This window comes from Cebidichthys violaceus, unplaced genomic scaffold (assembly GCF_023349555.1).
Source record: "Cebidichthys violaceus isolate CVI_PGR_0920_01 unplaced genomic scaffold, fCebVio1.0.p SCAF_4, whole genome shotgun sequence".
In the NCBI taxonomy this organism is placed as follows: domain Eukaryota; kingdom Metazoa; phylum Chordata; class Actinopteri; order Perciformes; family Stichaeidae; genus Cebidichthys; species Cebidichthys violaceus.
This window is the reverse complement of record NW_027176594.1, coordinates 3,360,419-3,376,008: the sequence shown is the minus strand read 5'-3', so window position 1 is coordinate 3,376,008 and position 15,590 is coordinate 3,360,419.

Genomic DNA, 15,590 nt, shown 5'->3' with positions numbered 1-15,590 from the left:
GAACCAGGGGAAATGATGCAGGAGCTAATTTACTTCTGAATTATAGCCGACACCAATGCTGAACAAACATATTAATTGAAATACAAATGTTCTGGAGCAGAATCAGCTTTATCAAAATTAGCTTTATTGGCCATGTATGGGTACGCATACATGGAATTTGACTCCGGTTCTCCATGTGGTCTCAACGTACATACACAAGTTTACAAATAAACAAGAAAAATATAAAAAAAGTAGAACAGCTGTAAGTATAAACATTTAACAACTATGTACAATATACATATAAGCAGCAGCAGGAAGAGAAGGAAGAGGTGCCACACAAACTGCTATTCACCGCTCGCTGCCTAATTAATGCATTAACGTGATAATTTATATATATATATATATATGTACAATTTTTAATCGCATGATTTTTTTTAGATTAATCGCGATTAATCGCATTGTTATGCACAAAGTTCAATAATGAATTCAAAAGTAGTGTATTGCGCACTTTTATTTTAAAAGTACCGCTATATGAACAAAAGTGCAATAACATTTGGTTTGCAAACGCTTTAAACAAATAAGGTGCTTTTAAACAGCAGTATTCCCTTTACACAGCAGCAGTTAAAATACAGTTATGATTCTGATAATAGATATTCAGCCGGTGTTCACAACTTTATTTTCATGTGTGTAATATGCAATTTGAAATATACACTCTGAAAACTGCAAATCTACGTCATGTTTTTTATGTTTGTTAAATTCTCAGTAGTAATAACTAAACGATATACTTATTATACATATTCCAAACAAAAAACTTTAAAAACTAATATGTGTGGTATTTGTTATAAATGTACGTTGGTACATAGAGGGTGATAAGAAATGTACAGGGAGGGACTTAGGATCCAGGGGAATGTAGGTGAAGCATGGAATAGGGAGTCTGTACCTGCATGTGGAGTTCTACTAATAAAGAGTTGCAGTTAAGAGTAGATTGTTCTCACGTGCTTATATGTTTATTTAAAAACACGACAATATGTATTTTGATATTGTCACGTTTGATCCTGTAACGAGACGATCATGCGCGTGTGTTTGTGAGACAGGAGGGACCGACGGTGACGGAGTGTGAAGGGGGGGTTTCGGACCGGGGGGGGGGTCAGCAGCAGGAAGAGACGCCACACACACACACACACACACACACACACACACACACACACACACACACACACACACACACACACACACACACAGCTGTACACCAAAAAACGGCGTTAACGCACGAGACAATTATCGCCGTTAATTAATGAATGCGATAATAACGTGTTAACTTGCTCAGCCCTAATATATATATATATATATATATATATATATATATATATATATATATATATATGAAGATAAATATATATATATATATACATATATATGAACATAAACCTATACAACAACAATTATAGCGGAATTGAGGTGATAGTGCAAATGGAGGTAGTAATGCAGTATGTCTGATTAATTGTTCATCAGAGTGACGGCCAGCGGAAAGAAGCTGTTCCTGTGTCTGGTGGTTTTGGCGTACAGTGCTCTGTAGTGCCTACCAGAGGGGAGGAGTTGGAACAGGTTGTGTCCAGGGTGTGATGGGTCTGCAGTGATCTTTCCTGGAGGGCAGGCTAGAGCCAATTATTCTCTCTGCAGACCTGACAGTCCGTTGTAGTCCGTTGTAGTCTGTTTCTGTCCTGTTTAGTGGCCGACCCAAACCACACAGTGATGGAAGAACAGAGAACAGACTGGATGATGGTGGAGTAGAACAGGATCAGCAGCATAAGCTTCAACAATTCTGGATCAATAAACAACATTCATAATATTATTTAGCTTATCTAGACTTTAATAATTGTCATTAGATTAGCCTTGGCTGGCTGGCACAAGCAAAGGAGGCAGGGAGCATGAAAACAAAATTGAACAACAAAAATGTATTTTATTATTTGGCCTGTATTCAGTGTGGTTACAGACCGATCTCTAATGATGCCATTAAAAATCAATTACCAATCATTGTTGATAAGAAAAATGCAACACAGACGGATCGCCACTAAAATAAGGTATGCAAATCTATAGTTCCATAAATATCCTTAAGCTTTTTGTGTTGAAATATGTGTTTTTGTTGTGGCTTGGTAGCAAATGTTCTGGGGGCCGAGAACCTCTGGTATTGGTTGCTGTTGGATCATGGGATGTAGCCATTAGCCACGGCAGCAGAGTTGTGCCCCGCTGCTGCCCATTCTGAATACAGAGCACCAACAATGCCGGGCAGCAGATGCAGCGGTCGTAGCTCACGGTTAGAACCTTAAGGCTGTACGAATTTTAATGTGCTACATCCATTTCCTCCCTGTGAAGAATGAAGGCGTTAACACACTCAGGTGTGTCCTGATGTCTTCTAGCAGTCCAAACCACCGAGATGCCTCCTCAGGGTCAAATATTAAGTAGGCATCATAGGAGGAGCTGCTCTGGAATAATATGGCTACATAATGTGCCTTTCTGACTGCAGGGAGAACACTCAGTCCTCCAACATCAGTCTTTACTGGACACATCAGAGAACAAAGCAGCTGCAGGCTGTGAAGAGGAGCAGAGCAAAGCCAAACTAACTTCAGGGTAAAGACATTTTTCTAAGTCTTATTTTTTGCATTGTTTTCATTATTGTTACTCCCTCATACATGTACGTATGACCAGGCCAGCCCACAGAAATAGCAGGGCAGTACCTGGTAGACTAAATTAATTATAGATAAACATAAAAAACTTGCAGGATATTAAATTGTATTCATACTTAAATGATAACAGACTCAAAGCAGACCAGTGCACACCTGCCTTTACTTACTGTATATGATTTCCGAAAATAGAACGAGCCGCCAAAGCTGCCAATTCTGATATGTTCACACTCAAAGCCTATCAGGTAGTGATGCTCCAGTCAGGGGTTTTTAATTAATATCCGCACACACCCAACCTTCTGTGAGAGCAAATCCACACAAAAATATGCATTAATCAACCAATCTTGACCTGCAAACTGCCAACTTGCATAGCGGTAATTGTCAGGACTGAGGTCTTAGATACAATAACAGAGAGACTGAAAACGGTGGAAAGCTGGCTCATTAAGTTTATGTAATATTAAATGATTATCGGTTTACAAAAACAAAACTGAAGCAGAGGGCTTCAGTTGTATGCTCTCATGTGTGAATGACAAATACCCTACGTAAGTAAGCCTGTGTGATATAGGCCGAGAAAAAGGTGGTCAGAAACCGATTTGATGCACTGTTTGGCTTTATGGCAAGCTTGGCACTATTGTCTTCTATGTACATGCTGAACATGTCATGCAATAGTTGGACTGTGTATTGACTTCATTTAAGAAATGTTTCTCCCCCAGCGTCAATGTCAAACGTGGTCACTCGGCTGGTGACCACTAATAATCCATATTGAAACATAAAGATAAGAGCTCCACTGAGCTGAGTCAATATCATCGCTTCGGCTAACGTTGCTGCTGCATATGATTGACAACATGAGGCTCCATGCCCTCCGGTGACCAAGCTGTTTGCCTCATTTGTCTGATACTTAATTAAGGCTTGAAAATGTATATTAATTAAACAGCAAATCGTATGTTTATGAGCAAAACAGCAAAGATTTTCACAGATGAGCAACTCCTTCCAATTTTAATTATTTCAAACTGAATAAATACTTCCTGCTACAGATTTAACTGTTGCTGCCAATTTTTTCTGGTTAAATAAAAGTTAAAAACTTGGAGTAGTTGTCAGAAGTGACAATAAGAATCAGTGCTTCTAATCTTGGGAGGAGGTGAAGTGAGATGCAATTAAATCACTGCTTGGCACGTAGTTGTTGAGACTTCAATAATATGTTTTGTTTAGCATGTAGACATGATTCTACATCAATGTCTGTTTGTGGGTCTGCAGTAAAGTGGAGTTTTGCTCTAGTTCCAGCATCGGCGAGGAGAATTCAGGCAGAGGCCAATGCACACTTGGGAGAAGTCATTTGATGGATTCCCAGTCCTCCCAGGAATAACAAAGCCCCTTTTCTCTTCTCATTATTGAGGTTTTTTATTTTTATATGGAAATGAAAATCAAGACATGCAGCAGATTTATTTACTCAATATCTATCTTAAATAACCCGTCCGCCTTGCTGTTATATCACGTTGAAAAATGGATTGTTTGACCCATGATATTTAAAAAAAATTTCTGAATGGGCAGAAACACAAACAGGCTTTCATTTCAGTTATATTGGCCACTTATCTGAACAACAAATATAACACAAAAAGTGTCATTAGGCGCAGTGATTCCTCCGTATTAATAACAGAACTCCATTAGGAGTCACAATGATCCTCAACAATAGTCTTCAAAGAGAAGAATGCATAATAATGTAGAGACTGAAGGAAATGGCGTTATTTTAGTGGAGAGGAATGAAGGCTGCGATTATTGTAGCTTTACTCATCCTGGCTTCAAACTGTGTTTGTGAGAAAGGCCTCTGACAACAAGACTTGCAGTGAAGCTCCATGTCCCTGCATTCATTTCCAAAGCTATCTATAATACTTCACAGAAAGGGAGCAAGCTCACCTCATAACCAAACAAAGATGCTTCATGCTCCTGCATAATTCACTGCCGTATGCAGTAATCCACAGGGAAGCTGGGGTGAAACCGCAGAGCTTTTAATGCTTATAAGGGCTTGTAGCTGAAGGGTCATTGTGTCACTAATGACTGAGAGTGAAAGAGAATGAATGAGAATCATAAACCAACATTTCTCTTATTGGTTTGAACCAATTTTATAATTTACAATCCAAATACAATTAATTCATAACCAGAATAAATGTAATACTGCCTTTAGAGAGAAGAGTGTAGAGTGTACTACAGTACATCCACAAAGTAACTGTAACGGCTCAAAAAGAAGGCAAGCTTGAACCCCAGTACATAACTCACAGACAGCAAGTTAACATAAAAGTGCAAGTTTACTTTGGTCAAAAAGCAGGCAAGGGTCACAGCCAAGCAGACAGTCATCATTCAGGCCAACAAATCCAATTCATTTGGTCGCCAAGGAATCATCAAATCATGGGCTAAGCATTTGGTTAGGCAGGGAGAATGAAAGCTGGAAAGCAAGGCGGACACACACAAGACAATCTGTAAAAGAGAGAGCGTAGATGGACCTGTATATATAGACTATTCATGTTAATGTGGAGCAGGTGAGTGAATGGGCGGAGATGGTGAAGGGGATGGTGGCGGCATGAGGGAGTGGCTGGATCTGTAGTGACAGGGAGAGCTAGTACGTGCCAGAGAAAACAGAGCAGCTCCCTAAATGTTTTGGATCTGGCCGAAGTCGTGAAAATAACTGCAAAATGAAACAGTTACTTTTTATTCCACAAAATACACTGTACCAATCTAACTATGAATACAAAAAACAGCTTTTATTCTTATATACATGTGCATTACTTCTATTTCAAATAAAACTGTGAATATAAACATGCATACAGCGCTCTGTGTAGCAGTGGGGGTGGAGCTTCAGGACTCTGCAGACTTACTGTAAGCATGTAGTCTACAGCTGGAGTTTACAGGCTTACTGCTGGATGCTAGATATACTAACGTTACAAACACACTCTTCTTCACGTCCCTGTAGCACATCCGGGACCGGGAGCCAAGCAATTGGCATGTTTCAAAGGGGCGTGCGTTCCATGCCGCCATGCGGCTGACAATGCTGTGAGCAACAAAAGCAAGCAAAAGGTCTGTTATGAATGGGCACTAGTGTATCAAGTTAAGAAACAAAGTTATTTTCTAAATGTTTCGATGAGACTTTTATGTATTTCCCTTCTCCCAATATAACATAGTATAGTGATGAAGGGATATACACTGTAGCCTGCTTTATTGTCACCCTCACCAGGTGGTGCTATTATTATTGATTAAGTTTAGATTATCAATTTAAAATAAAATGATGCTTTGAAATAAACAATACAATTATACAAATATGGTGTTACACAGTAAAGAGTACAATAAATTCAAGACCACAATAAAATATCCAAATTCAAATTAAGTTAAATTATTATAGGGGTTTTGAGTAGAACAATGTATCAACACAGACAAATCTCGGTGCAATACATTTCACTTGAGATTTTAAGGTAACAGAAAAATAAATTTTAATACTGTGCTTTTAACTGAATTCTTCTACAACTTGATTAATGGATAATCTATATAAAATGGAATAAACACAGCCCAGCAAATTAAGTGTTTCTCTACTCACCAGTTTCACCTCTACTTTTATCAAGTTTTCTCGTCTCTACAAGCTGAGGTGTCAAGTAACTGTAAGTTTGAGAGGAATTCTAAATTTTCATCCTAGAAAGTGTCTGTTTTCCCCACCTTGAAATACGAAGTGAGAAGTGTAAACAGCTGTGAGTAATGTGCTATAGTTGGAAGACTAAAAAAATGTAACACATCAGCCCCCTTGTTTAGTTTTTGTGCTTTCTCAAAAGAATGAAAGAGCTGCAGTCTTCATGGCTGTCTGGCAGCTGACATGTAAATACTGTTTTATTTCTCAGATGCAAATTGCCCCGAAATGATTTGCATGGACTCCTGTTATGACAGACAATAAAACACAGTACAGGTCCTTTCTAAACAAACCATTTACAGCTTTTTAGCTGTCACATAGTGTTAGTTCTTTTGAAAATTTGTGAGCACAAATGTGTTATATCCATTTGATTAAAACAACAACAAAAAAGCCAATGGTAGGATGACAGTTTGTCTGCTGGTTCTGCCATATTGTAAAAAAAGACTGAATGTATGAAAGAAACTTCTGTTCGACTTGTAATTTTGTAAACTACTTGGAGAAATCACAACAGAGAACACTGAGCCTTTTTCCATGGCAACATTGTGCTTAACGTGGGAACATACCTACACATAGCAGTGTGTTAATACACATTTACACACACACACACACACACACACACACACACACACACACACACACACACACACACACACACACACACACACACGTGATCTCCTGTTTTTTTTTTTCCGACCCATCCACCTCCGGTCCTACTCCTACATACAGTATTTATCACTGTTTATACTACGTCATTAGCTCTGAGTGTTGCATGCCTTTAATTTGTGTGTCCACCATTACAAAGTATCCTAATTGATTTTCCATTGGCATTATTTTTGTGGTGCACACACGTAATCTTAACACATTACGTCACCACCACACAATGTGCTGTTCAGAGGCCGTAGTCCTTTCATGTATTTCTGTAAAATCAGGTTCATCCTGCCAGGAACTCTGGGAAGCGACGAGTGAACTAAGATGCTGTCGATGCTTCTAGCATTCGGGCAGCGGAAGAGTTGAAGCTAAAATTACTTCCACTGTCAATTTTCATCACGTATTCATGAAACCTCACTGCTGATGACGGATAACCTTTTGGCAAATCGGCTGCAATACTCTGGCATTTATTGTGTGTGAATGCTGGCAAGCTTGTTAGATAGTTTGTCAGCTTGACTACATCCATGCCAATCCGACTAAATCTGTTACGCTGTTTAACACTATGTTATCTTGAGCAAAATTTGGTAAAGATCTTTGACCGCACTGAAGAGCCTGCTTGTATTTCCACAGTAGAAATACAAACAGGGACACACACGCACACACACACACACACACACACACACACACACATAGATAAAGGAAATAAAATATCGACACCCCGATGTCTGGGAAGGAATTATTACCGTTTTTCGATTTGACCGCTGTGTAAACTCTGACTCACACTCACTTGCCTTCACTCCAATTTTCCACCCTCTGTCTCTCACATATACCCACCACACATTCTCACACACACACACACACACACACACACACACACACACACGTGCTCACCACATCTGTGCTCATGTCCATATGTGTGTGTACTCAGGAAGACAGTGTAGACACCAGTGTTCACAGAACACAAATAGGAGATTCCTTGTGTGAGGGAGAGGAGTTCAGCTCAAACCAACTGCTGTCTCCTTCTTTGCTTACAGTGTGTTTCCTTCTCTCGTCTTCTATGTGTTAGTCTGTCATTTCCTCTGCTTGGTTCCAACAGGAGTCAGGCTGTCTGCTCTTTAAATAGGCTTGACCTCAGTGCAGCCTCTGGGGCTGCTTCAGTCTTTAACTCTGCACATGCTTCTCCGTTTACATTAGTGTGTGGTTGTGTGGGGGCGGGTGATTTTCGTTCAGGCGCTCTGCCTGTAGCCACACGTACTGCTATGGGTTGCATAGATTTTTTATGCCTCCTGAATGTTAAATTTTTAATTTCAAATCAGTTCTTCTCTATACGCTGTCGTCCATTTGCCCTAAGTGCTCATGTAGCATTCAATCATGCATTCCGAGATCAGGTACAACGCTCAACAACAAATCCACTTTGTAGCATCGTACACCGGGGAAAATTAAATAATGCACAATGGACACAAGAATAACAAAAACACATGAATAATAATAAGAATGGAAATGCCATGAAACAAACCAAACCTCTGTCACGGATTAGTCCTTGACTGCAAGTGCTGATTTTTCATTACAACCAGTAATGCCCCAAGGTATGCTACACAGGGCGAGATCAGTATGTAGAGACATACATCTATTAGAAATTATAGTGGCTTGGTTATGAGTGGAATGAATGATTTATACATGTATCTCATTCTATACATAACAATTCTTCTGCTCCATCTGTTTTATGTTCCTGTTTTGAAGGATAACAACATCCTATCACTGTGTAGTGCATGTGTGATCCATGCTGCTGTTAATCTGAATAAATTTTGCAAGGCGTATTGGTTTAACGTTTTTCAAATAAGAACTAAGACGAAGAATCTACAGCCCAAATGCTAACATGCTACTAAGCAGGTTTGATGTTTATCATGTTCATTATGAAAGTATTGGCGAAAGCAACATTTTTACCTGGCAGACCAACATTGCCATCCCTAAAGCCATGCTGTAAAAAAATTGAGATGGCTCCGGCCCCCAGGTGCTCCGGCCGCCATCGATGGTGACTGTATCACTTGTCGCACCCGCGTTGGTGACCGCACGTCACGTAGACCCCTCAATGGTGACTGTATCACTTGTCTCACCCGCCAGGTGCTCCGGCCACCTGGTGCTCCAGCCGCCAGTTGTTCCGGCCGCCAGGTGCTAAATTTGAGACTGATCTGGTCAAATGGCTAGGAGGAGTAAATAAAAGTATAAAATGTGACATTTCCTGTTGCCAGTAGGTGGCGCTATGAGTTATTGGACATGTTGACATTGATATATGCTCATTCTTGAATTAGCATCATGCTAATCATCATGTAATTTTTTGCAGATTGAATAATGTACCTTGGAGTTATAACAACTTTATTGTTCATGCCGAATGAGGCAAAATGGCCGCCATGTCAAGGTTCTTCCATGAAAACTCACCAATTTGATAACTTTTCATCACAAAGGCCTGAAAGGCATCCTGATCAAATTTGAGGTTGATCCCATGAATTCTGTAGGAGGAGTTTGTTAAAGTACAATGGCTGAAAACTGCGAAAAGTGACAAAAAAGCACAACATGACGGGTTTACTGTAGCGCCCCCCTAGTGGTTGAATTAAATAAAAATGCCAGGGTATCTTACAGGATGCGATGTGCACATATACTGCAAATTTGGTGATTTTAGGACAAATGGTTGAGAAGTTGTGTATTTTGATATATAAGCCACACCCCTATGAAGTGTATTGGTCCATATCTTGTAAACGCAAAGAGATATCAAAAAGATTTTGATACATTTTGATGATGCAGATCTAATAATGATTCAGAGCAAATTTGGTATCAATCGAAATCAGCGTGTAGGAGAAGTTTGCAAAAATGTGTTTTTCACAAAATTCAAAATTGCGGAAAATCTAAGTAGGCGGAGTGGATCTGAGAGGCTTTTTTGTAGATCTAGAGGAGGTGGACATGTGTTTTGAATTTCAAGTAAATCAGACATACTGGCTGAGGGGCGTCGCTGGTCCAAAATCTAGGGGGCGCTAGAGAGACATTTATTTACACACAAATATGCAACCTAGGTTGAGTTTTCGAGTATGGCAAGTCCCCCAAATTTGCGCCCGATGTACTATGTGTATTCAAATTTCAATAGGGCCTTCGTGGCCCGACGTTGTCGGTTGCTCGGGACCTAATTAAGTGTTTAAAAATACACTTTATTTATGACGCAGGTATAGCTATTTATCAGTCATCTTGCCTCCCAAATAGTCCACTCATGAACTTCATGCATCATAACTTTAGAGGAAATAATCATGTTTACACCCCATGTCTTGCTACTATTGTCGGCACTATGCAACTTTGGTTGATCCTAGATCCTGGCTTTTGCTCGGATGATCTCTTGCCATATACTGAATAATGCTCGAACAGGAAAAAGTCTGCAGGAGACGTGCCAGCTTCTTGTCAGTGCTGTTGTTTATCTTGAAAGGTAAAACTTGGGCATAATCACGAGCACTGCAAAGTCCGGTGTCAAATTAGATCATACTTGAGGCCATTTGTTATTGCCAGCTAAATTGCTGCAGCACATCCAAACATGATTACATGAGACTGCGGAGGAAATGGACACCAAATGGTCTCTTTGCAGAGTAATGAATAAAAAATTGGAAAGGCCAAATAAACAAAAATGAATTACCTTCTAATGTCTAATTCAATGTATCAATGTGGCGCAAATGCTTCTTGAATGCCTTTCTGTTTTTTTTGCGCCCTGATGTGAGTGCTTTCTAACAGCATGTTGTCTCAAGAGTGCATTGAACTAAAGCATGGCTCGCACTGATAGCCTATTTTCCTGTTTCATACATCACTTTAACTCAAACAAAGCCAGGAAAGAACATGCCTCTAAAAGTCACATCATCTCTTCACACCTGCAGGGATAGTTTTACCAGAAAGGAGCCATTAAATCATAATGAAAATCTTTTATTTAGCCTTCTTCTCAGCCTGCTGTAGTTTTCATGGTACATTAGTTTTAAACTGCGAAGCCACCGACAAGGAGCTCTTTCGGCTCCACCTGCTCAAAATGCGTCCGTACTACAGCTAAGCTCTGATTTGCAATTTTCAATGAAAACTGGGGAGTTAGGCTTCAGCTCATTCACATGGGATGGAGCGCAAGTGTTGGAAAAAAAAAAAGTGTTTACTTCATGAATTATAAATGCTGTGGAAATGACTGGACATACAGTAAGCTTTGCAGAGACATATCCTGTTAGGCATCCTCCAGTGAAGTGAATCAAAAAGTTAGCTCGTGAGCTACATCAGCTCCCTAAGCTTATCACTGCTGGTGGGGATTGCCATAGAATTATATGCAAGACGCAATGTTTACTTCAGCTGCGTCCCATTGATAAGGCAGAGGGTGGGAGCAGTGGAGAGAAAACTAAAACCTCAGGAGAGAGCAATGGTTTGTGGAGCAGTCGAAAAGAAGGACTGCAGTCCAGGATCACCATTAAAAATGACGCAGAACAAAGCTCTAGAGCTAAACCCGGCGGCCGAGGAGGGCCTGAATGATCACACTGTATAATAATGAGTCATAATGAAATATGTACGTGTCAAATAGTGAGGCCATAACATAAAGCTAACACAAGTTTCTGGAGATAATTGTAGTAGTTCAGACACAGTCTTGAATATGAGAGCAAAATACCCTCCAAAGGGAACTGACTTGCTTTTGAATTTTTACGTGACACGACCAGTATATGAAGATGAATTTAGGTACTTAATTTAGTAAAAGTAGAAAAACTACAAAATACAACGACTAAATATAATATGAAAATATTTTTGAATACAAGCAACTAAGAAATATTGTCAACAAAAATATGCATTATGTAGAATGAAATCTTTCATAGTGTTGGATTTATGTGTTTATTGGCAGCATTTTACAATAGTTGAGCTAATTTCAACCACTTTATATACTGTATTGTAATTAAATGTGTAACAAAACATCATATTTAGTAGTAGTTTTGTGAGTAACAGTTTAATGTGTAAAGTACCCAGTAACTAAAGCTGTCAAATATGCGAAGTTGAAATATTCAAGTAAAACAATCTAAAATTTGTACTTTTTACAGTACTCGAGTAAATATACTTTGTTGCAATCCGCCATTGGATAGTACAATCCCTTCTCTTAAAAATGTACGTTAGCATATTGATTTCTAACAGGAAGAACTTTTTCCAAAGAAAGATAACGGCAGCAAATCTTTTCTTTATTCGAAAGATTGCACTGATGAGTTGACTGCAAATGAGGCCAGAGAGAGCGATATGGAACAACATGCAACAAAGGTCTCCAGTCGGACATGAACTTGGAGACTTTGTTGTTCATGCTTCACGGCTTAAATCCTATAGGTCACCAGGGCAGGGCGTCCCTACCTGCTAAGTCGGAAACTGTTTATACGGAATGCATTTGTAAAACATTCACTGACACACATTTAATTTGTTTTCTCGACCATATCTGCTTATGTCAAATAAAGCATGATTCATATATTCATGGTTATCTTCAGGGCTCTTAAAGCACTTGGTTAAAGGTGCTGTATTAATTTTGAGCATTAATATAGCAGTAAACAACTATTTGTAATGTAAGAATATAGTGGAGTAATGTTTGAGCAGAGAAGGAAGTTGTTCTCACTCTGTGTGTGTTCTGAGCTTCTCTGCGCTTTGTCCATGTAGCTCATCTGGCCACGTGTGCATGTTAGTGTGTGTGTGTGTGTGTGTGTGTGTGTGCCCCATAGCTAATCGCCATCGCTCTTGACTGTGTTCATACGGCGGTTAGCGCCGATTAAGCCGTTCCGACCCGCGGTGTCTCTGGGAAGTGTAACTCCAACCCTCAGGTTCCCCCCTCAGGTAAACACTCTGTTGGCTCTGTAGCTCTGTTAGCACCTTTAATGTTACAGAAAAAATTGCTCATAGTCAGGAGTGAAGTACAAGACAGAATTACCAAAGGCAGAAGCTTTTCCTAACCGTAACCAAAGTGTTGTAGTAGTTTAATCCAATAACCACACACAGAATACAGGCAGGACACCCACCTTCCACCCCGACCACAACCCTACAAGTTCTGTGGGATACAAGAACAAAATACTTCCTGGGCTGGAAACGAGTCGCCAGTGAACATAAAATCCTGGCAACGATTCCAAAGTTTCCTCCAAAGTATATTAGACATAGTAGTAAATAAACCTCGGAAACATAGTTGGATGATGCTGTAGGTCAAGCGTGTCAGTCACAATCCAACTTCTAGATTTTTCCATAGTTGACATAATGAGAAAATAATTACACATTCAGGATTTACACTTATGCAATTGAGTCAACAGCAGAGTTCTCACAAGCAATTTCACATTCAGTCTTCTTGATGGTTAATTACATTTCCAAGGTGTTGCTCACTATCTGGGGAGACGTTTGTTCAGTGGAACCTGTAAGCGGAGGTGACTTTGCATCCCACGAGCGCAGACAACGCTCTGAGATGGAACATGGGTCCTGAAAGGTGGCATTAGCGACCCGCTGAAATGAAATGGTGTCAGCCTTTGTCTTACCACATGGCTGAATTTAATTTGTGTGATCCCCATGTCCTCAAACCAGTGGAGCAATCAAAGGTACTGATCAAGCTCAAGGGCATCCAAGAGGGCTTTATGAACTGTGAGCGGTTATATTGAGAATGAAAAAGCATGTTTGTCGTCTGAATAAACACTAGACTCAGAGGTTTAAATGGGTGGTTTACACATATTTTAGGTGACAATAAAATCAATTAACTGAAACTAAAACAACAAAACAACAGGGAAAATCAGAAGACTGTAGTTCTCAATTATAATCATCTTGTTGCTTTCCTGCATTGTTTCAAAATAGCACCAAAATACATATTGTTGTTTTTGATGCTGGCAAGATAGCTGAAACCTATAACTATCAAAAAGACATAACAGGCTGCTGCTTTGTGCAGCTGCGACAGTATTATTTTCATGCGAGTCAGTGGGTGTGTCACCAGGCAAAATGTGGTGCTGGTGACACCTACTGAAACACAGTTTGTGCCCCGATTTGGCGTTGCGGCTGGTTTGATCCCATCGCAAGATGATCTCTAGTTTTGCAATGCAATACATTCTTGTATACTACATGCACCATTAGCATACCTTTCAGTATGAAAAGCTCTCATTTACTGATATTTTTAATAAACACATTGTGCTTTTGTGGTTTCAAAATCTCTAGTATTTCTAATAAACTGCAGTTCAAACATAAATAGGCTATGACAAGTGGTGAATGCTGCCAAATGAGATTTATTAATAACCTCAAGATATTTTAAGTGTAAATGCATTAGAGTGATTCTTAGAGCAGGATCATGTAGGGTGTACTTTGAAAATTAGAGGGGCTTTTATTCACTGCTTTTATTTTGAGAAACCTGGCTCAGGAAGGAACTCTGGCAGCATTCTTTTACTGTCACCAGGCAACTGCAACAGCAGCTGCTGTCAGTCATTTAGATAGCATAACTGATGACATTAGTAATATCCTTAATTCTTTCCTTATTAAATCACAACACTTAAAGCCACTTAATTTGACAGTTGATAAAAAAAAAAAGTTGGGAAGAAACAAGGCATGCCTCTGTTTTTATCCAGACAAGGTGATATTTTCTATTTTAATAATTATTTTTTGGTTTTTGACAACATTCCCCACAAAAGCCACCACAAACAAACCATGCATACACACAAAAAGCAGGCACTGGTATTAATAGATTGGTAACAATTTTCTTTTTTTCAGTGTAATTAGGGGCATCGCTTTTTTTTTAACATTCTTGTCATTTCCTTTTTTTTTTGTGAAGCACTTTGTAAAGTCTCTTTTGATATGAGACATACAATTTACTGTAATGACGTTGATTGAGATATCACCATTGATATTGGTTTACTACTACATGAGATGAATTAATGGTACAGGTGCTGTAAATAGCCACAGTCGTGCATAATGGTCGTTTGTAATGACAGCTGCTCTGACATTGTTGGAGAAGCTCGCTGATGTGTCTTGGTAGGTAAAATTGCGCTTCTTCTTGCAGTTCTTTTCACCGACAGTTCTAATGAGTAGTGAAGTGTGTGTAACTTTTGTAGACAAAATATGACTTGTGAGCCTAGCTCCACAATGATTGACATCTAGAAAACAAAACCATGTATACACACAGCTTTACAAATCTGACAAAAACGAATGTGTATGTGCATTTCTGTCTTTTTTAATAATGCATCTACAGAGTTTTATGTATCTGGCCCCAGGAGCCCAAAATCTGTGTACAAAACACTTCAAACTCCTGGGAAACAATTAAAGAAAGCATCTCCTGCTCCCATCAACCTGTCAGACTGTGAACATGTAACTTTAGGTTTGTTCTGTAAAAATAATTACAAGATGGCACAGTGTGAAATGCTTTAGTATACATATCTGCGTTACAAAAACATTGTTCATGTTGGTAGATTCCTAACTAGGTAAGCATAACACATATTTAGTTAAAGAGGGATTATTGCATTTCCAAACAGAACAAATGTTATTGGTTGAGCTACACCAGCTGCTACACAGCTGCTGCATGTTAGGTCCTGTTCTGGCATACTACAGGTACAAATTCACAAACTCTATAAACCATAAACCAT